Raw genomic sequence first — 27346 nt, forward strand, 5'->3', positions numbered from 1 at the left:
GGCATAAATTCATCTGTAGATTACTTGTACACCTTGAATATCACACAGACACACACACACACACACACACACGTACCTATACTAATACCTGCACATGCAGGAAAGTGGCTAGACTTTGGAGACTGCACACAGTCCTACAGGGACACAGGGACTTTTCTATGGGTTAGCTGGGTAGCCCCAGGCTGGACCCACACATGCTCAACACAGCGTGGATCCTTTTCAGCTTAGAATCACCAGCAATGGTGTTTTGTAGTTCTCAGTTCAGCCATTAGGTAGCTGTGCAGTCACTGATGTACTGCTTGTCAGGCATGGTATGTATTTAGCATCATCATCTTGGGCTTTTCAAAAATTCGATTTGTTTGTTGAGTCACTGTTTAGTTAAAAAACAGGGTAATTGTGGTCTGAAAAATTATTTGTCAATGTTCTTATGCTTTTATTTTATGTAATAATTAGAGCAGTATTGAATATCTGGTAAAATTCTGCATTAAAACTATCTGGTCATGGACTTTTTTGTTAGCAGAATTTTAATGATTACTTCTATTTCCTTAGGAGTTTATAGATCTATTTATATTGCTTATCAGATCTTGATTTAACTTTAGTAATTCCTATGAAGATAACTGTTGATTTCTTTTAAGTTTTTCAATTTTGCTGAATGCAGGCTTTTGAAGTAAGACCTAACCTAAATATTCTTTGGATATCCTCAATGTCTCCTGTTAAATCTCCTTTTAAATTTATGATTTTGTTAATTTTGATATAATTTCTCTTTGTTGTAATCAGTTTGGTTAAGAGTTTGTCTCCCCTTTCGAAATTTTCAAAGAAAAAACTCTTGGTTTCCTTTATTCTTTGTATTGTTAAGTTTATTTCCTCTTGGATGTATCTGCTTTTGTTTGTTTGTTTGGTTTGGTTTGGTTTTAGTTTTTTGTTTGTTTGTTTTGTTTCAATTTTTTTCAAGTCAGGATTTCATTGTGTATCCTTGGCTAGCCTGGACTCACTTTGTAGGCCAGGCTGGTCTCAGACTCACCCCTGTGTTATGACAAGGCAGTCCCACCAGGGGCAATTGATCAAAAAGCTGGCAACAGAGCGCATGTCAGAAGCAGCCCCTTATCTGCTTAGTAAGGGACACTCATGAAGCCTGATCTTACCATAGGAAACATCTGTTTAGGAGCCTAGATACAGTTCATTTGTGGTCCATGGTTGGTGCTTTAGTCTCAACAAGCCCCCTAGGGTCCTGATTAGTTGGATCTGTTGGTATTTTTTGGAGCTCCTGTCACCTCCAAGTCCTTTTCTCTTTTCCCTCACTTTTTCACAAGACTCCCTACTCATTGCCAAATGTTTGGCTATGAGGCTCAGCATCTCTTTTTATTTGATGTTGAGTAAATCCTCTCAGAGGACAACTCTCCTAGGCTCTTGTCTGAAAGTATAACAGAGTGTCATTAATAGTGTCAGAGGTTGGCTCTTTTCCATGTAAAAGGTCTTGGATTGGACCAGACATCAATCCGACATTCCCTCAATCTCTGATCCATCTGTTCTATCTTATTTCCTAACACCTTGTAGTCAGGGTAATCTTTAGTCAAATTTTTGTGGATGGTTTGGTGCTCCCATCCCATGTCCGGATCGAAGGTGTCCTTTTCAGGCTCCAAGGCTCTTACTACCAAAAGTTTCTGCTAGAGTCACCTTCATATCCTCCCAGAAGTCTACCCTGAATAAAGTCTCCATCTTGCCACAGAGATGTCCATGCCCACAGTTTCTCTTCTCTCTGCAAGTCTTCTGTCCTTCTGCCTCTGCTCTTCCAAGGTCTGATATCTACCCTTATTTCTGTTTGTGTTTCTCTCCTACCTTGTTCCCTCTCTCCAACCACTACTGTTATGTATTCTATTTCCTTTCCTAAATGAGATTTAAGCATCGTCCTTTGGGTCCTCCTTACTTTCTGTCATCTTTGGGTCTGTGTATTGTCATTTGTTTATCCTGTACTATATGACTAAATTCTGCTTATAAGTGAGTACATAGAATGGATGTCCTTTTGGGTCTGGGCTACCTCACTCAGGATGATCTTTTCGAGTTCCATCTATTTGCCTAAAATTTTCATAATTTCTTTGTTTTTAATATCTCAGTAGGCTTCTATTGTGTAAATGTACCATAGTTTCTTTATCCATTCTTTGGTTGAGGGGCATCTAGGTTGTTTCCAGATTCAGGCAACTATTTATAAAACTGTAATGAATATAGTTGAACAAGTGTACTTGTTGAATCGTGGAGCATCTTTCAGATATATATCTAGGAGAGGTATATCTGGGACTTGAAGTAGAGCTATTCACAACTTTCTGAGAAATTGCCAGATTGATTTCTCAAAGAACCAGATCTTGGTTTCATTGATTCTTTGTATTGTTGGTTTTTTTGTTTGTTTGTTTGTTTCCAAGTTACTGATTTCAGTTGTACGTTTGTCTATTTCTTGCCATTCCTCTTTGATAAGTTTTCTTCTTTTTTTCTAGAACTTTTAGATGTGCTGTTAAGTTGCTAGTATGGGATCTCTCAAATTTCCTTATAATGACATTTTGTCTTACGAATTTTTACTGTAGCACTACTTTCATCATGTACCACAAGTTTGGGAATGTTGAGCTTTCATCTCCATTGAATTTTAGGAAGTCTTTAATTTCTTCTTTAATTTATCAATATTCCAATGATCATTGAGTAGTTTCCATGAGTTAATAGGATTTCTGTTGTTTCTGTTGTTGTTGTGTTCCAGCTTCAATCCATGGTGGTTTGATGATAAGATTCAATGGGTTATTCCAATCTTCTTTTATCTGTTGAGGCTTTCTTTGTCACCAAGTTTGGAGAAGGTTCCAGGTGTTGTTAAGAAAAAGATATACTCTTTTGTGGTTGGGTGAAATGTTCTGTAGATACTTGTTAGGCCCATTTTATTCATAACATCAGTTAAATTCATTATTTCTCTGTTTGGTTTCTGTCTCCATCATCTGTCCATTGGTGAGAGTGGGGTGTTAAAGTTTCCCACTATTAATGTGTGGCATCCAATAGGTTGTTTAAGCTTTAGTAATGTTTCTTTTACAAATGTGGGACCCTTCCTTTTGGTGCATAGATGTACAGAATTGATATATTATCTTGGTGGATTTTTCCTTTGATGAGTGTGTAGTTACCTTCCCTATCTCTTTTGATTACTTTTACTTGAAAGCCTATCTTATCACATATTAGAATACCTACTCCTTCTTGTTTCTTGTGTCCATTTGCTTTGAAAACCTTTTTCTAGCCCTTTACTCTGTGCAGTGTCTATCTTTGTTGCTAACATGTGTTTCTTTTATGCAGAAAAATGATGATCCTGGGTCTTGTTGTTTTGTTTTGTTTTTTAATCTACTCTGCCAGACCATGTCTTTTTATTGAGGAATTGAATCCACTGTGGTTGAGAAATATTAATTACCAATGATTGTTGATTCCTGTAATTTTAATATTGGTGGTGGTAGTGTGAGTGTGTGTGTTCTCTGCTTTTGTTTTTACTGATGTGAAATTATTCATTTCCTATGTTTTCTTTTGCAATGTTACCCTTTCTGTGTTGAAATTTTCCTTTTAGTATCTTCTGTATTGCTGGGATGGTGAAAAGATATTGTTTAAATTTGATTTTTCATGGAATATTTCATTTATTCTGTATTTGGTGATTAAAATTTTACTGGGTATAATAGTCTAGACTGGCAGCTGTAGTGTCCCAGGCCTTTATGGCTCTTAAAGCCAATGTTGAGGAGTCTTGTGTAATTCGAATAAGTCTGTTTTTATATGATACTTGACTCTTATCCATTGCAACATTTAATATTTTCAATTTGTTCTATAAATTTAGTAGTTTAATTATGTAGTTCCTTGTATATATGTATAATAATATAAATGTATATGTAAACATATTTAATAAAAAATGTTTTTAAAAAGCAGTTATAACATCACTAAGGAATTTAAAGCCAGAGTCAGTCATCACTTATATAGTTCATCATTAAAGAAAACTACATTATATGACATGGTTTAGATATTTACATTCATGTCTCAAAAATAAAGCAGCTAAAATTGGAAAAAATACTATATGGCGGGAAAATTTTCTTTTTGGGTCTAATCTGTTTGGTGTTCTGTAGGCCTCTTGAGCATTTACAGGCATCTCTTTCTTCTATGACATTTTTGAAAAATATTTTCTGGGCCTCGGACCTGGGAATCTTCTTCTCTTTGTGAGTCGAAGATTTGTTTTTTTTTTTATGGTGTCCCAAATTTCCTGGGTGATTCATGATAGGTTATTTTTAAATTTTGCATTTTCTTTGGCTGATGTATTGTTTTTTTTTTTTCTATCCTGTCTTCAATGTGAGATTCTCTTTTCCATCTCCTGTAATTGGTTGGTTAATCAGTGATGCCTGTTTTTCCTGTCTACTTTCCTAGGTTTTCCATCTCCAGGATTGCCTCACCTTGTCTTTTCTTTTCTTTTCTTTTCTTTTCTTTTTTCTCCTATTTCTTTTTTCAGGTCTTGAACAATTTTATTTCTTTCTCCTGTTTGCTTTTATTTTCCTGTATTTCTTTAAGGTATTTATTCACTTCCGTTAACTATTTGTATTTTCCTGTGTTTCTTTAAGGGATTTACTCATTTCCTGTTTAAAGGCATTTGTCATCTTCATAAGATTAGATTCAAAGTCACTTTCTTGTGCATTGGGTGTGTTAGGATATCCAGGGCTTACTATAGTAGGATAGCTGGGTTCTGGCCATATTGCCCAGGGTTTTGTTGACTATATTTTTATGATATCTTCTAGCCATCTGGATGGTTTTGGTATTGGCAATATTAGAGGTCCCTGCTAGTCCCTGACGACTGTTGCCTTTTTACTTGCTGATGGCTGCTGCCTCTAAAACTGCATGCAGGGCTGGGACCTGGTGTTTAGAGGTCAGAACAGATTTCATCACTGCTAGTAGTCCCTGACAGCTTTCACCTCTGTGATTGCAGGCCGAACTTGGGACTGAGAACTAGCACTCACAAAAGTTTGGGCAGACCTCACTTTTGCTGATAGTCTCCAATGGCTACTGCCTCTTGAACCACCGGCAGAATTGATGCCCTGTAACTGGAGTGTGGAGGTCACAGAACAGACCTCCCCACTACTGGCAGACTCTAATGGCTGCTGTCTCTTGGATCATAGGCAAAACTGTCAGCCACATGCTGGCATATGGAGGGCATGGAACAGACCTCCTCACTACTGGCAGTCCCCAAAGGCAGCCATCTCTAGATCTCTGATGGTAGTTTCCAATGACTGCTGTTATTGAACAATGATTATCAATTTTTAAAATTTTTATAGTGTTGATTCATTTATGTGATGTGTTTTATTTTTGCAGTTAACTTTGGGTTAAAGTTTTCCTTATTGTATCTTCTGCAAGGATGCATAGATATTGTTGAAATTTGGTTTTGTCAAGGAATATCTTGTTTTCTCCACTTTTGGTAATTAGAAATTTTTTCTGATATAGTAGTCTAGGCTGACATTTGTAGTCTTTTAGGGTCTGTAAGTTATTTTCAGAGGCCCTTCTGAATTTTAGAGTCTCTGTTAAGAAGTAATGTATAATTCCAATATGTATGCCTTTATATGCTACTTGACATATTTCCCCTGCAGTTTCTAATATTCTCTCCTTTTTTTTTCTGTATATTTTGTTTTGATTAGTAGGAGGTAAGAATGGGATTTTCTGTCTTGTCTAATCTATTTGGTGGTTTGTAAGTTTCCTGTACATTTATAGTTATCTCTTTCTTCTGGTTAGGGATATTTTCTTCTATTATTTTGTTGAAAATATGTTCTAAGAATTTGTATTGGGAATCTTCTTTTTTTTTATTCTTATGACTCTTGGCTTTGATCTTTTTATAATGTCTCAGATTTTCTAGATGTTTTGTGTATGGAACTTTTATTTTAACATTCTTTGACAGATATATCAATATTTTTTATTGTATCTTCTATGTCTGAGATCATCTCTTCCATCACTTCTATTCTGTTGGTGATGCTTCCATCTCTAGTTCCTGTTTTCTTACCTAGATTTTCTATCTCTATGATTTTCTTGGTTCATGTTTTATGTATTGCTTCTATTTCCCTTTTCAAGTCTTGAACAGTTTTATTCCTTTCCTTCCCCTTTTTGTGTTTTCCTGTATTTCTTTAAGGAATTTATTAATTTCCTCTTTAATGGTTTATGCCATCTTAATTTGATTACTTGATCTTGGTTGGGAGGCCCTGCAGTACAAAGAAGAAGGGGAATCAGACAATCCAGATGAGACATGATATGGTAGGGGAGGAGGTCTCCTCTGTTAAAGGTCTAGAGGAGGGAAATAGGGTGAAAAAGGGAGTGAGGGAAATACAAAGGAGGGGACAACAATTTAAATGTAATCTGAATATATTATAATAAAAATGAAAATGAAAAAACAAAACAAACTAAATTATTCTTTGGTTATCCATGGCTTATGGTAGTAGGATAGCTGAGCTCTGGTAGTGACATATTGCTCTTGTCTTGTTAATTGTTTTCTTATTCTAGCTTCTAGTCTTCTGGGTTTTGTGGCTCTTATGGGCTTAGGTGCTGATTTCTGAGTTTACTTTTGTTAGATGGGTATTTTTCCCCTTTGGTTTCAATTTCCTCAATGGTCCTCTGACCTGAGTGGCCTGGGGTGATGGTGACCACTAAGTCTTCAGGGCTAGCATGGTGTTTCCCCTGGAGTTTTGTGACCTATGTGATCTCTGAAGTTTGGGTTACCAATTTTGCTACTGGGGTTCATGGATCTGGTTTGGAGTCTGGGAAAGTAGAGGTCTTCCTACAAAGTTATGGGCCATGATATGGAGCCCAGGTGATCAGGTATAGTTTATGGCTGTTGGTTGTACTGTAAAGTGAATGTGTGGTCACAAAGTATAAGACAAGTCTGATCTAGGGCTTCTTGTGCCTGCATGGCCTTTAGGAAAGCAAGCATTGTTGTCAGGATGATTTTTCCTAGTTCCATCCTTTTACCTAAAAATTTCATGACTTCATTTTATAAATGTCTGAGTAATATTCTATTTTGTATATGTATAACATTTTTTATTCATTCATCTGTTTAAGTAGAAGGGACCCAACCCCAGGGATTCCAAGAACCCCAAAACCCCAATGACCCTAATTACTTGACTAGACCAACTCCATGACAGGCTTCAGGTTTTCACTCTGTCTAAGTAGGCCAAGTTTCTAACAGTTCCTGGGAAAAAACACAAGTTTTGGACAGCTCTTGGGCAGCCAATCAGCTTATACAACACACTGACTAGATACCATGTTTTTATTACTTCATAGCCTCTTTAAAGAACACAGCTCACCCCATTCAATCAAATTAAAGGCCAATTCCTGAGTAAGAGCCAAAATTTCAGTGACTCAAAAGTCCCAAATAACCAAACAGCCATTCCTGAATCCTCTCATACACTCTGATTTGATCCTGTTGTCACAGTTCCCTCCAAATGTCTATAAATTGAGCCTGTGTTGCTAATTTTGGGGCTGCCCTCCAGAAGAGAGAGGTGACCCTAGCATGCTAAACTTAAAACACTCTTTTTTTTTTTTGCATACTGCCTTGGTGTCTTTCTTCAGCAGATAACTGTACCCCTAACAAAGTATATGGAGATTGTTTCCAAATTCTTGCTATTATGAGTAGAAAAGCAGTGAACATGGTTGCATAAGTGTCTCTGTGGTAGAATAAAACAACCTTTGTGTATATGCTCAATATTGAAGTAGATCTAGTCTCATCTTCCAAAGGAACAGCCACTCTGATTTCCACAGTAGCTGTACAAATTTGCATTCCCAACAATAAGTTTCCCCTCTACTCTATATCCTCACCAGTATGGAATGTGTTTTGCTTTGTTTATCTTAGCCATTTTGATGGGCGTAAAATGAACTCTTGAAAATTTGCTTTGCATTTCCTTGATGACTAAGGATGTTGAATCTCTCTCTCTCTCTCTCTCTCTCTCTCTCTCTCTCTCTCTCTCTCTCTCTCTCTGTGTGTGTGTGTGTGTGTGTCCCACTCTCTCATTCTTTCCTTTTCTGCCTTCTTTTGAATCAGTGTTTCTTTCTGTAGCCCTAGGTGCACAGGAAATTTCTTTGTAGAACAGGGTGGCCTAGACCTCAGAGACAAGGTTGCCTCTGCATTCTAAGTACAGGGATTAAGTGTGTTGCACTACACTCTGCTAAAATTTTCATTGTTTATTAGCTTCTTGAGATGCCCCTTTTGAGAATTCTTCATTTAAATCTGTATCCTTTGGATAAGACTTGACAGAATTAATTCCTCTGAGCATGCTGGACATTGACATCCTGCATCCTTTATGTTCCAGCACCAAGTGCTTCAGTTGCTGTTCCTCATCAGAATAAGGCAGTTCCCAGAACAGCTCTGAAGAAAGTTTCCAGTCCCAATTGGTCCATCATTTCAGACTGTCCTACACAGGACTCTAATTAAACTTGGAATTTCTCAACACTTAGAAACTGGACCACAAATGCCATTCCTAGTTTGTTTAATTATTTCTCCAATTTTATTTGGGCCCCTACAAAAATATTATTCATTTTAAATAATCCTGAGTAAACCTTAAGAAAATGACACCCCATTTCCCTCAAGGGTAGGTTTTTGGTTGCTTTCTTGGGCCATAGATGTTTATTTTCATTGGGAGTAGGTTATAAGTTATTATTGGTCTTATTTAGAAAGAAAACAAGGAAGGGCTCAGAGATCTCTCTCTTTTACTTTATCTTTCATTATTAGGCTTGGAGATAGAAGTTGAAAAGAAAGAAGAGAGAATACAGAAATATATAGGGATGATTGGACAAAAAGTTGACTAGTGAATCCACTCCACTCATACACTTAATTCCTTAATTATTACTCACAAGGTTATTTTTAATTTACTGGCATAGAATTTTGTATAAGATGCAAAACAATTTTAATTTTAGATACATTGGTATTGAATTCAGGTTTAAGAGTATTTTTCACACATATCATATATACTTCTTTTCTAATGTGTGGTATTCTATCCATACAATTCAATTATTTTTAAAGACTTATTTATTTATTAAATATGAGTGTTTTATCTGCAGAAGAGGCATCAGATCATGTTATAGATGGTTATGAGCCACCATGTGGTTGCTGAGAATTGAACTCCAGACCTCTGGAAGAGCAGATGGCACTCTCAACCACTGAGCCATCTCTCCAGCCCCCAGCTCAATTATAATTCAAAGTTCATTTCCAATACTTTGAAAGTGTTCTTCTAGGCTGTTTAGGCTAATTTATGTTACACAAGTAAATTGTTAGTTGATAAAAATCATGTTCATATCAGTACTAGTCTATTTTTATCACAAGATTAACCATTTAAGGGGGAACAGATAGATATGATTCTATAGAAAGATAGGGTAAAATAGTTAGATAAGGTTTTCAAACGCCTCAGAGACATACAGAATATGACATTTAAAGATGTTTTTATTATTTTAAAGAATCATTGCCAATGAGACAGGTTAATCCTTGGCAATACCCAGCCAAGATCAGAGAAGAGCATAATCATCAAAGAACCTGTTTATTAATATAGTTTCAAATGTGACAAACAAGCCACTGGGTAAAATGTTCCCATTTCTACCACAGACAGAATTCTGCCTTAAAATGGTCAAGCTTGGATGCAGGCAAAGTTGGTGGTCAAACTCTGCCAAGCTAGGGTAAGCAAGTCCTTAATAGTTCTTGCCTCACAAACACATCTGTCACTTACATTGGTCCAGAAGGCTGAAGATGATGCTCCAACATTATAAAGAGTTTTGGATGACTGTTCAGGTAGAAAACTGTTTCTGTCATCTTCTCATTTAAGAAGTTGCTAACATGCACTTTCTATCTACTCAGGTAATTGATTTTATTCCTTTTCAAGTCTCTGATGAGTTGAAAACCAGATAGTTTAGTTTTATAACTAAGCTAGTTGTTTTGGGGTTAAGATGTCTTTAGAGCTAAATAGATGTTTTAAGTTGATAAAGATGAGATATGATAGACATTGATTTCCATTCACAATTTTAGACTCATCAAGATAGGAAAAGTTGCCAAATACAAATAGCCAAAACTCTATGACTATAACATTTATATAATTCCTGTTTATTTCATATTATTCTTGCTGTAGGTAGTTTATTGTATATATGTGTAATAATTTAAATGTATATGTAAAAAATAAATTCATTAAAAATAACAAGAATGCCTAAAAACTGAAAAGAATAATGGGGACCTTAACAGAGCTAGCAGGTAAGTTCACTTCACAAGTTGGTTCAGGTTTCACATGAGCCATCTTGAAGAAAAAGTTTTCAATTCAGACTTAAAACACCACCCATTCTTGGTTTAATCATAACTTTCATGAACTCAAATTTCCTACTCTCATAGACCCGTTTTACAAAAATATTCCAAAGGGTAAGAAAGTACTACATTGGGGATTATTTATAGTTATAATTTGAGTTCAAATTGGCTATTCTGTTTAATATGCATGTGGATGAGTTTTACATCTTAATTGTATTTGCTTATAACTGAAACTATTGGTTTTCTTTAGAGGTGTGACACCACATATGTGTGTGCATGTATATGCATACATATGATATATATATATATGTATATGTATATACATATATAAATGACTAAATACCCGACAAGAAACAATATGATAATAAGCAATGATATGTCATTACTACTACTGATTTTAAAATAATGCTGACTTTATTATATAATAATCCACTTTGATATGATGAATTAACATCCAGTAGGCATACATTATGTTTAATTTTCCTACATATGCACATGATAAGAGATTTTACTTTGGTGGATGTATTTTGACCTGCCTGCATCAGGCCTAGTGTGATTTGAGATTATTATGAATTAAAATAAACATTATTTGAACATAAGCAATATAGAAAATTGATGTAAAAATACTGACAGCTATGTTAGAATTTGCAAATTAATCAATTTTCTTGCAACGGTGGTAAAATACCTAGAAAAAGCAATTGAAGAGAACAAGGCTTTATTCTGGGTCACAGTATTCTGGTTCTGGTTCCTTTTGGTTTGGCCTACAGGTTATGATTCCCACAGACATGGTTGCCAAGCACTGACTAGGGATATCTTGAAGATCAAAATGTTCTTTTATTCACTGAACCATTTGCATGTGTAGAAACATACATACACGAGTATGTATATGTGTTTGTGTACAAAAATAAAAAAGCAAAATTACATACACACAAAAATGTATAACCTATTTTAAAACTACATGTTTTATATTTTAATTAATTTATTTATCTGTTAACCTTATAGCCTGATTACAGCCTCCCTCTACCCTCAGTCCCAACTTTGCACCTCTACTACATCCTTCTTCCTTCATGTCCAGAGAAAGGGATCCCTCCACAAGTACTACATACACTGACAACCAGGTTTGTCCTCTGACATGGAGGTCATACAAGGCAGCTCAGCTATGAGAAAAGTACCCAAAGGCAGGGACAACCCTTACTCCCATTGCTACAGGACCCACGTGTAGAACAAGCTGTTACATCTGTGACATGTGTGTAGGATGCTTAGGTCCAGGCCATGCTTGTTCTTTGGTTGGGGGTGCATTGTGAACACCATGACCCCATGTTAGTTGACTGTATAGATCTTTTTGTGGTGTCCTTGGCCACTCCAGTTCCCTGGGGTCTTCCCCACACTCTTCCACAAAACTCCCTGAACTCCATCTATGGTTTGGCTGTGGGTCTCTGCATCTTTTTAAATCAGCTGCCAGATTCAGCCTCTCAGTAGGCAGTTATGCTAGGTTCCTGTTTGCAAGCAGAGCAGAGCATCATTAATAGTGTTAGGTAGTCTCTTTCCCATGGAGTGGGTCTTAATTTGAGCCAGTGATTGGTTGGCCTTTTCTTCAATCTCTGCTGCCTTATGAAGTCCAACCAGGAGACAAGTTGTAAATTGATCCCTATTTGGAGGTACCCTGAGTTATTGTAATTCCACCCAGGGTTCTAGCTTGGGACTGTGTCAGTCCTGATGGTGTGGGAAGATTCAGTTCATCTGCATGTATGTTTGTGTGAGGTGTCAGATCCTTTGGAATTCAAACTATGAACAGTTGTGAGCTGCCATGTGTGTGCTGGGAACTTAACTCAGGTCCTCTGGAAGAGCAACCAGTCCTATTAACCATTGAGCCATCTCTTCATCCTCTTCATCAAATTTCTGTGGCTATCAGTGACCTTCATTCTTTTTCAATTACTTCCTTTAGTCTTTGAACTTATTCATAATTTTGAAAATAGGACATTTCTTGTTCAACATACTATCTCTTCATAAGTAATATATTTTATTGTTCATTTTCACTAGAGATTACTCTCATCTGTTTTGTTGTTTTTGTTAAAAGTTTGACATTCTAGATAATCTTATGTAGAAACTATAAATCTGATCCCCAATGCATTTAATTTTTATTTGTTAACTGAAAAGAAAGCTAAATACCCAGTAGACTTTTGAGAGTAGTGATATGTTAATGAAGAAACTAGATAGAACGGACAGAATTACTACAAGTACCATGAAGAATTACAAAGCTCTTTGGATGGAGAAACTGAGGAGGAAGGCACAGGTTTTAGTCATGGGATTATATTGGTGAACAGCAAAGCTATGCTCTACTAGGAATAGACTTGACAACCATTTAGTAAAATTTTGTTCTTAGGGTTGTGTTTTTTTGTTTGTTTGTTTGTTTTCGCTGTAAGTAGTTTTACTAGAACAGATAAACCTCATCATTCCTATTTCCGTTTTTGAAGGTAACAGTGATTTCTAGCAGGTTTTCAGGATGGAAGAAATCAGCTAAGAACAAGATTTCAAAAACATCTGTTTGAGAATGATGAAAGGAATTGCAGATAGTCACACAGAAGGCAGGCAGCAAAGTAAGCCTAGTTAAAAAGTTTTCCACAGTTGAGTAGAAAGAAGGAAACATAAATCAGCATTCAACTGTAATTTCATAAGTCAGATGAACTGCTAAACATGAAATCTAAATGTCCATGTAGCTGGGAGAACATATATTTGTGGAATCTGTTCTTAAAAGCCCTTTACACCTTTATGAGGTGTCTCCTGTCACAGAGTTCTGTTTCTTGTAATTATTATAATTTCTAATTTCATCCCCTTTCCCATTGTCTATTTATCCTTTAGATGGCAATATGATAGAGAGCACTGATAGTGCTTGACACATATTAGAGTAATTTTGGTTAATGATAAGTAAATAGTTCTATGCATGATACCTGAATGTTAAAAACTATCTTATTTCTTCTTCAGTGTGCCTTATTAGGTTTGGGGATGTATTTCAATTGTAGAACATGTGAAAAGCCTACATAAGACTAGAATTGCCTACTTCAATTGTAGAACACTAGAAAGCCTACATAAGACAGAACTACAAAACATTGTTAAATTAGAGCTAATTTAAAAATGGATGTTGTTATGTGGATAGAAACAAATATCTTACTATTAACCCCATACCAACATACATGTATTTCTCAAACTTCTTGACCTTTAACTTGAAACCAAAGTAAGAGAAACCAAAGTGCTAGCATTAGTGACAGTGTGGTGACAGTCCTAATTTTATTGATATAGATGTAGAGGTAGATTTATATATAGTCACTTCTATCTTTTCTTCCAATTTATTTTTGTTTCAGTTAATCTAATTGTAATCTCTGTGATATTTGTTATTCAAGTATCCTACCCACTGAATTATACAAGGCAGAGAGAAGTGTTCTAAAATATGATAAAAAGCCAACAGGAACTGACTAACTACTGTAAGCATTAATTTCCTTTCAAAGAAAAGTCTAGGGGTATATCTGTCAGTTGAGGGTCAATTCTCTATGAGACATTTATCTTTTTTCACAACATGTCTGATTCTGTAGGTAAGTTGATGGGCTTCCATGCCAAGTAATTCTATAACTTTCTGTGTACTTTACTCTAAAATTAAGTTAAATTCTGACACTATCAAAATTCCAAGCTGTCATGTGTAATTTTGATGAACTGCCTATGAACTAACAATTTTCTGAGTCTCTTCTTGCCATTAGTCATTCACCAGAATGACTTAAGGAACAAAGGTGAAGCTTACAAACTAGATAACTAGTGTGTTACAGAAAAATATGACACTGAACCTTGGATCTGACCAAGGGTTATATGTATGTATATGTGTGTATACATGCATATGAATACATTTAGAACACAAAGATTGGCATTCAGTATCTTACTGCTATTCTACTTAATACATTGAATCTGTGTCTCTAACTTGAAGCCAGAGCTCACTCATTTGGAGAGTATAAATAGCTATCTTGCCCTGGGAACCCTTTGTTTCTGCTTTCCAAATTTAGGATTACAGGCTGGATCCAAACTGTCATCTTTACTCTTCAGCAACAAGCATGTTATGTAGTGAGCCATGTTTTCAGTCTCAGACATTAATTTTTTGAAAAAGAAAAAATAAAATTTATCATTGAGAACCAGTTACCAAGGAGAAAAGGGATAAAATTTAAACCTTTCTGCATCATTACCTGGGGTGGAAGAATTCATAATAGGAGGGAACAAGGCAGTTTTTATTGATTGAGTGATGAAGAAAAGTTGTTTACGGAATACACTTAAACATCATACCAGCTATCAAGCTGTGTATTTTCTTTTGTGTTAGTGATGTCATGCTCTGAACAGTGTTTTGGGTGTTTGCACAATCTAAACATTGTTGTCCAGATAAAATGGGCAAAAATATTAGCACATAGGTGATATCAAACCATCATTAAGAAATCCCTTGTAAAACCAAAGTATTTTTTTGCCTAAATATGTATGCTAAATTGGGTAAAGAAGTTGTGTGATTTCAGTTATATCTCAAAAGCAGCCAGCTGGGAAAGATGTACAAGAAAAGGTATGTGGAACACAGAAGGACCTCCATGGGCATTAGCATTCCAGCATTTTTTACACAGTCATCACTCCAGAAATCTTTGGTGCCTGTCGATCTGATTTAGTAAGTTGTATTACACATATGAGTGATTAAATGTCTGGCCATTTGTGATTAAGTCCACTTACAGATATTCTCCTTTCTAAATCACTTTATTTGTTATCCTAGAATTGAAGGACTTCTACAGGAAGTATAACACAGTGTAAATATTAATTGATAAAATTCTCTAAACAAAAAATTGGTATTCTTAAAAATGATTAGTAATGGAAGAATAGCCGTGCCTGACTGGTGAGTATTATCATCATTGATTCTTTCCATGTACATTTAATACCATTGACAAAATTACCAGCCAGTAGATTTTTGCTCTTTTTTTCCTACAGTCTGCAAAAACCTCTGTCTTGAATTGACATAATCTTCTAATGTTATAAACACATTACACCATATTACATCTTTCAATATGGAATATATCCAAAATAGAATACTGTAGAATTAAGCTGATTTGAAGTTATATTAATTTATCATAGCTGATATTGCTCAATTTTAGCTGGAAGCACAAAAGAATGGTCTGTGGCATAAATTTGCACAGGAGCTAAATTTTGTAAGCCCTGAATTTCTCCCATTTCTCAGGCAAAGCAGTATTTGGAGACTTGAATTAACCTGACTGTATGATCAGAGATGAGTGAGTTACATTCAAATGACTTTGCAAATCAGAATTCTACATGCTCTAGTTGATTATCAATAATGAAATCACAATGATTAAGGTGTTAAGCTATTAAGGAAAGATAAATGAAATTACATTAAAGCTAAAAGAATGGCATTCCAATCTTATTTTTGCTATAACAAATTATATCACTTGGAAATTTTTCTGCATTCTCTAAGATCAGATTTTTTTATTTACAAATTATGAATGATAAAGCTTCTTTATAGAGCCACAAGAAATAATTAATAATTATTATAATAATTTAACAACTAACAAATAAAGAGTAGTAAAACATGAACTTTCTTTACATCAGATGTCTAATTTAAGTACTATAAAAGCTAATATGTGTCATATGATTGATGATGCGATTGTTCTGTAAATAGTAGCACTATATTTTTTATTGACATTAGCTGGGGTGGAAGAATTCATAACAGGAGGGAACAAGGCCATTTTTCTTGATTGAGTGATGAAGAAAAGTTGTTTACAGAATACACTTAAACATCATACCAGCTAACAAGCTGTGTATTTTCTTTTGTAAAAATGGCTAAAATTGGATGAGAGAAATGTTCAGAGAAAAGATTCAGATTAGAAATACAGGGTACAAGAACTTAAAGGATGAGAGGAAGAGAATGATCTTACCAAGACAAAGAAGACAAGGTCAGGTGTATAGGAAAACAGCAGGCTGTAAGGATATTGGCAATAAGCACATGGAAAATACGAATTGGGAAATTGTCTTCCTCAAATTTTTGTGCCAGAAAAACCTGACATTGTAAATATCAAATTTTTCTGGGATGAAAGTCTTTGTGAATCTTTATGAGAGCCTAGGAAAGAAGGAAGCAAATCAAACTCCAGGAGGCGAAGACACATATAGGAGGTGAGCCAGTAGATACAGCAAATTCCCACAATCCTTCAACACCTGCATAACACTGGAAGACAGAAAGGAAAATAATTAGAAGAGGTACTGGTCCTATAGTTAGAAGATAACCAGCAAAAAATGGAGCAGTGGTTCAAGGAAGTCTAGACTGAGCAAGGACTGTTTAGAGAGAATAATACCTGTACTAAATGAAACATTACAAAAACCACAACATCTTGATGACCAACTAGAAAAATTATGAGATTTTTATAAACTATGTCAATGTGGGGTGTAGAAAAAGGACAAGATAAAGAGACCCTATAATGTTTTAATAATTACTAACAAAATCAATACTATACACATACAAAATAATTATAAGTACAAAGTCTAAGAGCTTTCATTAAATGCCGCATATTCTCCATGAGGGAGGGAAATCAAAATACAAATGGAGGAAAAGAGGTGTATTTTAGTTTTTAAATGATAAAATATATTTGGTATTTTGAGACAGGTATTTTTTTTCTGTGCAGCCTTGCCTGTCCTAGACTCACTTTGTAGACTAGCCTGGCCTTGAACTCATAGAGATCTGCCTGCATCTGTCTCTCTCTGGGATAGCATTACAGGCATGCACCACCATGCCTAGATCAACTAAACATGTTTTCTACATATATTTTATTTTCATTTCAAGTAAAGTTATAGAAAAATTAATTTTGTTATTTAATGACAAGCAATGAAAATAAATAAAAATTGAAGATACAAGTGATATATTGTCTAAGAGGAATCAGGCCATAAGCCATAACAGAGATAATTCTATTATCTAAATCCTCAAAAATATATATTCACACAAGTGCCTCTAAAATACAAATGCAAAATACTAAAATACAAAATGGAGGAAAAGACAGGTTTCATATTAATAACTCCCACAACTAAATCTTTAAGATCTAACTTCCTTTGCTTGAGCAATCTTGGCATCAGGCAATACACAGAATTCCATTTTTCTTTGCTGTAGACTGTTTTTCCTATACATTTACTTTTACTCAACTGGAGCAACTTCACATATTGTGTTTTACATCACATTCTGTGTTCACTAGAAAATGGTTGTTTTCCTAGATTTTAATAATGCCTGTTCCAGCAGCTGCAAGCACCCTGAGATCATTGCAAATGTGTTAGACCTAGTACAGAATTCTTACTATTAGGACTGCTACCTAATTGTAAGGATTGTTATGAAGTAACCTGACCATGGCATTAGACCCCAATCTGAATTCCTCATGAAAGTAAGATATCTACAAGCTTGTTAGATATTCTTCATAAAAGTTGAATGAAAAAGTAATTCATAACATTGAAGAAAAGAAATCGAACTTGTTTTCAAAATCATTATTTCTGTAAAGTAACTGAGCAGTATAGCAAGCCTGCTCTATGTGTCATTTGTGGAGTTAGACATAAATGGAAACTATAGCCACATTTCATGGCAAGTTATGCAATCTAAGACATGGTTTTTAATCTATGAAAATATAGTACCTACCTTAAAGGGTTGTTTCAAGCTTAAATAAAGTGTGTTTATGATAACATACTGACTGTCAAGTAGTTAAGTTCTCAATAAGTTGAATTAATTTTAATTATCAACATGAGGATATAATATAATAGAAAGTGTTCCATATTTTTAACTTTAGTGCTGTTCCCCCTTGTGAGATAGAGATATGGCAAGGCATTGTCATCTTCAGAGTTCACATTCATGAATGGCACAATTGAGCTATGAAAAAATTATGAAATGCTCTCATAAAGTTTGAAGTTTGTTTGAAGTTGGTTTAATGTATTTTGATGCTAATTACTGCTTGCTGTTTCTGCTCCACCTGTACTTTGCCTAAGATGCTAAACTGGTAGATCAATCCCACACCGAGGCAGGGGAAGTGGGAGAGGCATGGCTGAGGTTCCAGGGCTTGGGGAGAAGGAGAGAATCTGGAGATAGAGAGGCCTGAGGAGAGGGGAGAAGAAGAAGGTTGCACCATGGATTAGGAAAGGAGAAGCACATGGCTAGTGTGGATAGACTTGGCTCAGATCATGACAATTAGCAAGTGTTTGGGATTGTAGATAGGAGATAGCTTGAGAGAAATTATTAGAAAGAGATGGCATGGGTTTAGGGCAGGTATCTCATATCTGTCCCATTATTGGAAATAATTTAGGGGATTAATATCTGCCCTGCCCCAGGTTAAGTAACAGTATTTTAAAATATAACAGATGACTTTTTCTTAATTGATTTCTAGCAGGTTAGAAAATGCTGCCATAATGATAATTATAGGCCTAACAATAAACATTAGTAGGCCATACTGGTAAATTAACTAAAACAGAAGTTTATTATTTTAGGATAGGCCTTATTCATAGAAATCCAAGAATACATGGTCCCTAAGGATTATGGATTGAACATTCCTACATGTAGATTATAGCATCAATAATTAGCATTCATTTAAATTTTTTTCATTGATAAAACTTATTTCAAGAATTTTGAATGCTGACTTGGAAGATGAATTAATTAGTTTTAAACATATACATTTTTGTAACGGTGGAAGTTTTACTTCAACCCAATGCTCTTCCCCTTCACAGTGTCTTAGACATTAAACTGACTAGCAAATGATTGGTCTTGGTAACATTTATCAATTATCCTTCTCACACAGCTGGTGAGCTGCTTTCGAATTTCTCCTTTTGAATTTCTATTGAAAACTGACATAATACTAAGACCCCCCCCCCAAAATCTTCTGTATGTGTATTTTTTGGGGGGTGTATTTCTAAACTCCTTTGGTGTAAGTCCCACTCAGCTGCCACCTCACACTATTATTAGCCTCACCATGGCAAGAAAAGAATGCAGAAGCTAAAGATACCTAAAATGAAAACCCTCATTGGCTCATCCCTAAGTGAGGTAAAAATCTGTTTTTAGATACAGATTCCATCAATCCAAGGTTAAACCCAACAGAGAATGCAAAGATCTATAAGTTTCTCTAGAGCTGAGCACAGTTCCCACTCACAAAGCTGTTGCTGACATCTGAAGAGATCTGAAATTTTCTAGGTCATGTATGTGAAGCAAAAGGGAGGACCTCTCCTGATGGCTCATGGCAACAGCAAGAAAGGACATGAATCCATTCTATTCTCTACATAAAAGAAGTGTTGGGATTTTTTGTTATTTGTTTTCATTCTTTTCTCATCACTGTACTCAGAATAGACAAAAAGTACAGAGGGCTTTAGATAAGGCTTGGAAGACTAGTCTCACAAGCATGCTTCCCACATGGGAAAAGCCACAGATGAAAGATAAATGAAATGATGGAGTCAGCATAAGGAATGGGGAAGATATTTAAGACTTCTATGGCAATAGGTAGAGACTTCCTGGAAATGTGAACTTAGAAAACTCTTTTTAAAGTTTCTTATGTGTGATTTTATGGCAATAATTGACTGTTAATGCATTAGTGCTGCTATCAAGCATGCAGCTGGGCCTCTAATGAAGGTAGAGATTGTCTTGTTGTTACTCTGTAGTATATTGTACACACAACTGGTTTGGGAATGCATAAATAAGCAAGGTTTATGAAGTAGAGATTTTGATAAAATGCACTGGCAGCATCAGACCTTGTAACCTCAGTGGGAGGGAAACACAATCATCTACATATAGATTTCTTTTTTTATTAGTAATTTTAAAATTATATTTCATTTTACATATACATTTATATTATTATACATAAATAAAATAAAGTGCATATATCTAAAAAGAACCATGAACCAATCAGGGATTATATAAATGTTACATTCATAGTGTTTTGGCTATTTGTTTTGGCAACCTCACACAACCACAAAAAGTTGCATTTCTAAGAATGTGTCCCTACATTTTTCCACTATTAGTGAGTTCAAAAATGAATGAAGTGTGTTGTGACTTCCTTTAATGCTCGGAAATGAGGAAGGGGACAGCTGATGCTGATATGCAGAGGGAAGCAACAAATGATTGATTATGCAAGTCTGCAATGGTGAGTGTTTTCAAAGCTATTTGTAGCTCAGTAAATCAAAAATAGCTTGCCAGATGTGAATCCTATTTTCTATAGAATTCATAATTTTCTGTATGACTTAAGTTTCAGAGAAAAAGGAGATTTGTATAGAAAATCACTCAAAAAATAGGCTGGACTTTTGACCCTTCCCCCTTTTCTTCTGTCTTCTAATTCTCTCAACTCCTTCCTTCCAAGTTCTCTCCTCCTTCCCTCTCTCTTTTTCTTCCTCCTCTCCATAATTCCTGCCTTTCTCTCTCCCTAATCTCACTGCCTTTAGCCTTCCATTTATAATATGACATGGTGTATGGTACTTTATTATATATTTATTTATTTGGGACACATATTTTGAAGAATAAGAGCTGTCAGGCACAGTTCCCCATGCTGAGTAGAACACCAAAAAGGCAAATTCCATCATCCTCTTCTGGTAGAACATGTAAATTACCCATCACATATATTAAAATAGCCAGTGTTCTAAAATATGAATTCAGTGTTTTATATAGTTATTAGGTTGCCTAGTATTATACAATTAGAGAACATTCTCATCATCTCTAAAAGAAATCCTATGCATATCAGCCACAGTCCCCACTGTTCAAGCAATCATTCATCTGTGCCCTCTATGCACAGCTATGTATGCTTTGAACTTTTCATGTACATAGAAATCCATAGTATATGGGCTCTTAAATTTAGTTGGACTTTTGAATCACCATCAATGTAGCACACAGTAGTACTTTTTCCTTTTTTTTTTTTTTTGCCTAAATATCTAATTATCTACATATTTGTCAGAACTCTGATGTTTTTTTAAGTAGGTGATTCAGTAAGAGATAAGTTACTAAATATCCATTCCTATGCTGTGACAATATAATTAAATTTTAAGGTTGTGTGAACATGCAGTTGGTCCCCAAAGAAGTCAGGAGGTGGCAACAGATTCCCATGGATGCTAGGGACTGAACTCAAATCCTATGATGGAGAAAGTACTCTTAATTACTAAGTCATCTCTTGAAGCCACAAATGTAATTGAATTAAAAGTGAACTGTTGTGCAGGTACTTTTCATTGTAGCTCATTGTCAAAAGCATCTTTTCAGGAAGAACAGAGAAACATAGCATGTATGCCCTCTGCTAACCTTTGTCAGAGCTTAGTTACTTTATCTGTAATGTATTCTTGGGTACTTTTTTGTAACAGATACATTTAGGTCTGGTATCCTATCCTAGCAGAAGGAAAATTTATAGTTGATGTCTACCACATATCTGAGTGCAATTATTGGGTATGATTACTTACTACAGATATGGGAATATAATAAGGATTGGAGCCCAGTGCCACTTTCATAGTAGTATGTTCTATTAAGTAAGAAAAAGTTGTCAGGTAATGTGTATTTCTTTGTCTTAAAAATATTCAAATCAAGATTATATCTCAGACACATGATTGATGTTAGGAGTCAAATAAAGCAAAAGCGTGTGAGAAAGAGAACCAACTAAAGCCAAATAAGGATAATAATGTCATAATGGTCAACATGACCGATTGATGAGTCTTTGTGCCTGGTGTCACTGATTATCTTCTTTTAAAATTGTCAAGAGAAGCAATTAGTTAACATTGATTATCAACATGAAAGAATCTAGAAGCACCCAGAAGACCAACTTCTCAGCATGCTTGTAAGGGATTATGGGATTATCCAGATTTACTTAACCCCAAGCATGCCTGTATGAGATGAGAAATTTTCTAGGTTCTTTTAGCATTTGAAAGATTATCTAGAGCAGACAGAAAAAAGTATGGAGACAGAACCTGATTTTGTGGATGGTAGTGCTGGGCTGCCAAAAATGGTGTGTATGTGGGGTGATTGACTTGAGTACCAGGATCCATCTCTCTCTTCTTCCTGGCACTCTGAGATAGTGTGACTAGGCTCATCATACTCTGACTGCCATGCACTTCCCACCAGAATAGACTGGATGCTGTAAATTTGACCCAGAAAAAAACCCCAAAACTTTCCATACTTAATTAATTTTTCCATGGTCATTCATAGGAACAATTAGAGGCTTGTTTTACCCTCTCTAGTTTTCTGTATTATGACAATCAGGGAGCTACTGGAACTCTGTTTTGTAGAGTAGGACTTGATCTGTGAGAAGATGAAAACAAGAAGCAAAGGAAATACTTGGGATGGCTTCTAATATCACCATGGAAATAATATGAAAAGAAAATTCATGCTTGGTTCTTGAAGATAGAACTCAATCAAATTACAGTCCTAATTATTTGTTAATAATTCTTTCTCACCTGTTCATATAGTGATTCAACATGATTAACTTACTAATTCATTATGTGACAGGGCATAGGTTCCTCCATATTGTCTAAGCTAGAGCCCATTGGCATACCTCCCCACAAGTCATGGAAAATCCTGTGGGGAACCTCCTAACCCTGTTCAAGAAACTCAGGATGAAAATGCTCCAGATAACTGGATTTTTTCTTGTGTTAAACTGTTATATTTTCTTTTCCCCTGCAACTGGGAACCAGAATGTGATGTTTCTGTGTTCCAGGTCTTTGAAAGCTCTGTGTAAATGCATTTCAGAATGTTCTGTGAGAAGTGTTTCACTCTAGGCAATTGCTGGCCAGTTAAATACATACTCTGAATTTAGACTTTGGTGGTGATGAGTGATCTTGGAGTCTCTACCCTGCAATATTTAAAGGTCCCACTCTATCCAGTTTGTCCAACTCCCAGGTCTCTATATGGGCCATGAACTGGGTGGATAGAAACGTCCTCTTAGAGGGTGTACATACAACTTGAGATGTTACAGGGACTTAGGAAAGAAGAACTCAGATTTGTCAAATCTCTATGCCCTTCTCTCACCCCTTTATAAATTTCCTGTGGAGAAAGTCATCTGGTCTGTCTCCTCTGGGTGTAAGTCTGGTTAAGGCACCTTCTGTTTGGACAATTAAGAGAGGTTGGATGTGGATGCTAATCAACTGTGTAAACTGTCACCAAAGCCCCCATCTGTTCAGGGGTGTAAGTGTTTGGTGGCCAGTAGAAACCATATCTTGTGTATTGTGTGGATATAGTACCTGCCAATAATACATATGATGGAATATAGCTTAGGCAGGAAACAGGAGATAGGAAATCTGGTAGACAGAGAGGATTCTGGGAGAAGAGACCTGGTGTGCAAGATTCAGCAGGCAAGATATAAAGAAGGTAGATGCATGGTGCCTGAGCTCACATAATCAGCCATGTGGCAGAGTGTATATTGGAATAAATGAGTTATTTTAAGTTAGGAGCTAGTTAGAGAAAAGACTAGCTATATGGACTAAGTATTTGTAAATAATATTTTGTGGCTCATGAGTCATTATTCTGGGAGCCTCAGGACAGAAATAACACACCTATCCACCCATGCACTAAAGTGGCCACCCCTAATGTGTCTCCTTATACTTATTGTCTGTTCCTGTTTGTTCATCTCTGTCTCCTCAGGTCAATCTGTTACTTGTTCTGAATTGATGGCTAAAAAGTGACACTAGAGGCAATTGTACACAGCTTACTCCTTTGGACTGTTTCCTCCACCATTTTCAGGAGGTATACAAATACAGGGGTGTGTGCTTTGAGTCAGTTTTTCAAAAGGATGCCATTGAAGCCTTTGTGATTTAAAGTGGCTCTCTGTTTCGTGTTAATGGCCATCGGAAGGCACATACAATTTACACAAAGACCCAACAAGTATTTCTGGTAGTAACAATAGTTTCCTTCTGTAGACATTTGGGTAACCTGTTCCCTTAAAGCAGGTACTAAGATTCTGATAACTAAGTCTCAAGTAAAAGAGCACCTAACATTCTACTTAGCAACCCAGAGGAGGAAGAACTCCCTCCATCCTATGTACATGGACAGAGAGTGACTATATCTCAGGCCTCAGCCCCAGAGGCTTTTTCTTCTTCCGCTGATAGAAAGGTTCTTCCACCCTCCCTCCCACTTAAGTATTTATCTCCAATGCATACCTACAGGTATCTAAATATGCCCCTTCTTGATTTTAGCAAATTTTTCAATCTCTGACTCTCTGGACTCTCCAGATTCTGCCTAGACTTCCCTTTATCAGACCATCTACTCAAAAGTCCCTAGACTCACTTCTTTTGATCCAAGGGATCCAAACAAGAAATCCCACTCCAGTTCATTATATATGTTAGATTCTCAATCAGTGACTTGCACAATTGGAAGCACCAGAACTCTCTTTTCTCTGAGAAGCAGCAGGTATCCACCTGATGGTTTCAAACTTATACATCCTCCCAAATCTGATGCCTCCAGAGAAACAAGTGTAGACTCTCATGCACCTCAAAGATGCATTCTTCAGCCTCCCATTGGCCTGGATGAGTTAGATCATCTTTGCTTTTGAATGGGAAGACTGAAGGAGCTTACATTGGGCAACTTAGCTGACCAGGTTGTCACAAAGATTTAAAAATTCACCAACCATGTTTGATAAGGTCGTAAGTGCTGGCTGCCTGCCCTTCCATCAGAGGCTTCATGAGATCATACTCCTAGAATCTTCCTAGCCACTAAAATTGAAATAGACTTTAAACCTTCTACTGAGGGAGTGAAACAAGAGATACAGACCTTGGGCTACAAAGTTTATGCTAAGAAAACCCAACTTCATACATCAGTGGTGGTCTATTTCAGCTACTAGCTAAGGGGAAGCAAAATGAGCCTGTTGCAGAGTAAGATTGTTCCCTTCCTTCAGATAGTCATCCACTTCCAAAGATTAAGAGACAGGTTTGCGAGTTGTAGGTGCAGCTGGATATTTATGCTTCTATGTACCAGGATTTATGGAAGAGGCCTGTCTATATGCCAACACAAAAGGGGCCACTGAGCTTTTAATCTGGACTGAGACTTAAAGACACTTGATATTTTAAAAATTATCCCTGACTTCAACTCCAGCCCTAACACTTCTAGATATTTCATAATCTTTTCATCCTTTTGACCAGAAAACAAAAGACATTGCAAGAGAGCTTTCAACCCCTACTTGGGTGCTATGGAAACAACCTGTAGCATACATATCCAGATGACTATAGCCAGAGGATGGCTGCTGTGATTACCGCTAACTAGTGAAAGAGAAAGACAAGTTGACTCTGGGTGAGGAACTTATACTCACAGCACTCCATTGATTGAAACCCTCTGCTGGGAAGTATCAAACTGCTGGCTGTCAAATGCCTGTGTAACCCAATACCAGGTTCTACTCCTGGATTACCCTTGAGTCCAGTATAAGGAATACACTGCCATCAACCCTGCTACCCTCTTGTCTGATGATGACTGGAAGGTTCTTATTCATAAATTCTGAGGTGTCCATAGTAAGGCCAGAAAAAATGAACATATGCTGTAAGTTCCCATTACAGTACTCTACACAGATGAGGAAAGTTTCATCAAAGTTGGAGCTAGGTATGCAGGGACTGCAGTAGGTGCTTTAACTGAAATTATTTGCCCAAGCCTTAGGGCCCAGAAAGTCCTGATCTCAGTGATACAGATTCTCACATGAGCAAAATAAACATCCACCACAGGACATGCATACATACATACATACATACATACATACATACATACATACATATTTCCTCATATGTCCACAGAATGATCTACAGAGTAAGAAGTCTTCTTACTATTGAGGGAAATTACATTAAAAATAAAGGATGTTTTGGTTTTCCTGGAGGTTACTTGGCTTCCCTTATGAGCTGATATCCTCCACTGGCAAAGACATAAAAAAGACGATGTTGAGAGATCTGAGATGGTGGAGAGCAATGTGGACCGTGTTTGAAAGCTCCAGGGAACAATTCAGGGAATTGCACAGATTTCTGAGCCAGGAACACCAAGGTCCCCACACCACGGCAGCAGAAGTGCTCCACGGTTCGGAGGGACCAGGGTGCAGAAGACCTGCTTGCCCCGGCACATTGGAGGAGCGCGGACTTTCTTGGATCAGAGCAGCAGCGGAAGAGACAGCAGTGCCACCGGCGGCTCCAGTGGCTCCAGCAGCACCAGTGGCGGTGGCTGAGGTTTGCAGCTCAGAGCCTTCTAGTGGAGGCGATTGGTGTGGTGGACAGTGGGAGTTGCTGCGGGAGAGGGGACTCTGGACAGGATTTGGATCGCGTGGTGCCTTGAGACCCAAATTGGACTCAGCAGACAGTTCAGCCCCAGAGTCCTGGGTTTGCTCAGTGAGCTGTGCCATGGAGAAGCTGGCTCAGCTCAGCAAGCAATTCTGCCTGAGGCACAGCTCCCCTGCTGTGACACAGGCTGGGTGGAGTGCTCACTTCCAGCCTAGGTTCCAGCTCAGCACAGCCACAGTTTCCCTGCTGTGACGCAAGCTGGGCAGAGTGCTCACTTCCACCCTAGGTGCTTGCTCAGCGCAGTCGCAGTTTCCCGGCTGTGACACAAGCTGGGCGGAGCGCTCACTTCCACTCTAGGTGCTCGCTCAGCGCAGTCACAGTTTCCCTGCTGTGACGCAGGCTGGGTGGAGCGCTCACTTCCACCCTAGGTGCTTGCTCAGCACAGTCGCAGTTCTCCTGCTGTGGCAGACGGTTCAGGCCTGAGAAACTAGCTGAGCTCGACGCGTGGTTCAGGCCCAGTATCCCTGGCTGGATTTGGCAGGGGACCCAAAATGTTGTGGATACCTTGGCCTGATCCAACGCTCATTCAGAGACCCAGAACGATTGCAGGACCCACAGCAAAGGGGAGCTGAGGATCACTGGCTGTGAGAGCCCAAAACGACAGGGCTAACCTCCTGCCATCCACACCAGTGAAGTATCAGGGCTTCCAGCCTACGGAAATCGTGAGAAAACAAGTGAATCTATCATCAGACTCCCTCCACCCAACTCTGAAAGTTACCCAACAAAAACAGAGATGGCAAGATGTCTAAAGGA

Source organism: Acomys minous (assembly GCF_964271855.1).
Source record: "Acomys minous genome assembly, chromosome: 5".
NCBI classification, from domain to species: domain Eukaryota; kingdom Metazoa; phylum Chordata; class Mammalia; order Rodentia; family Muridae; genus Acomys; species Acomys minous.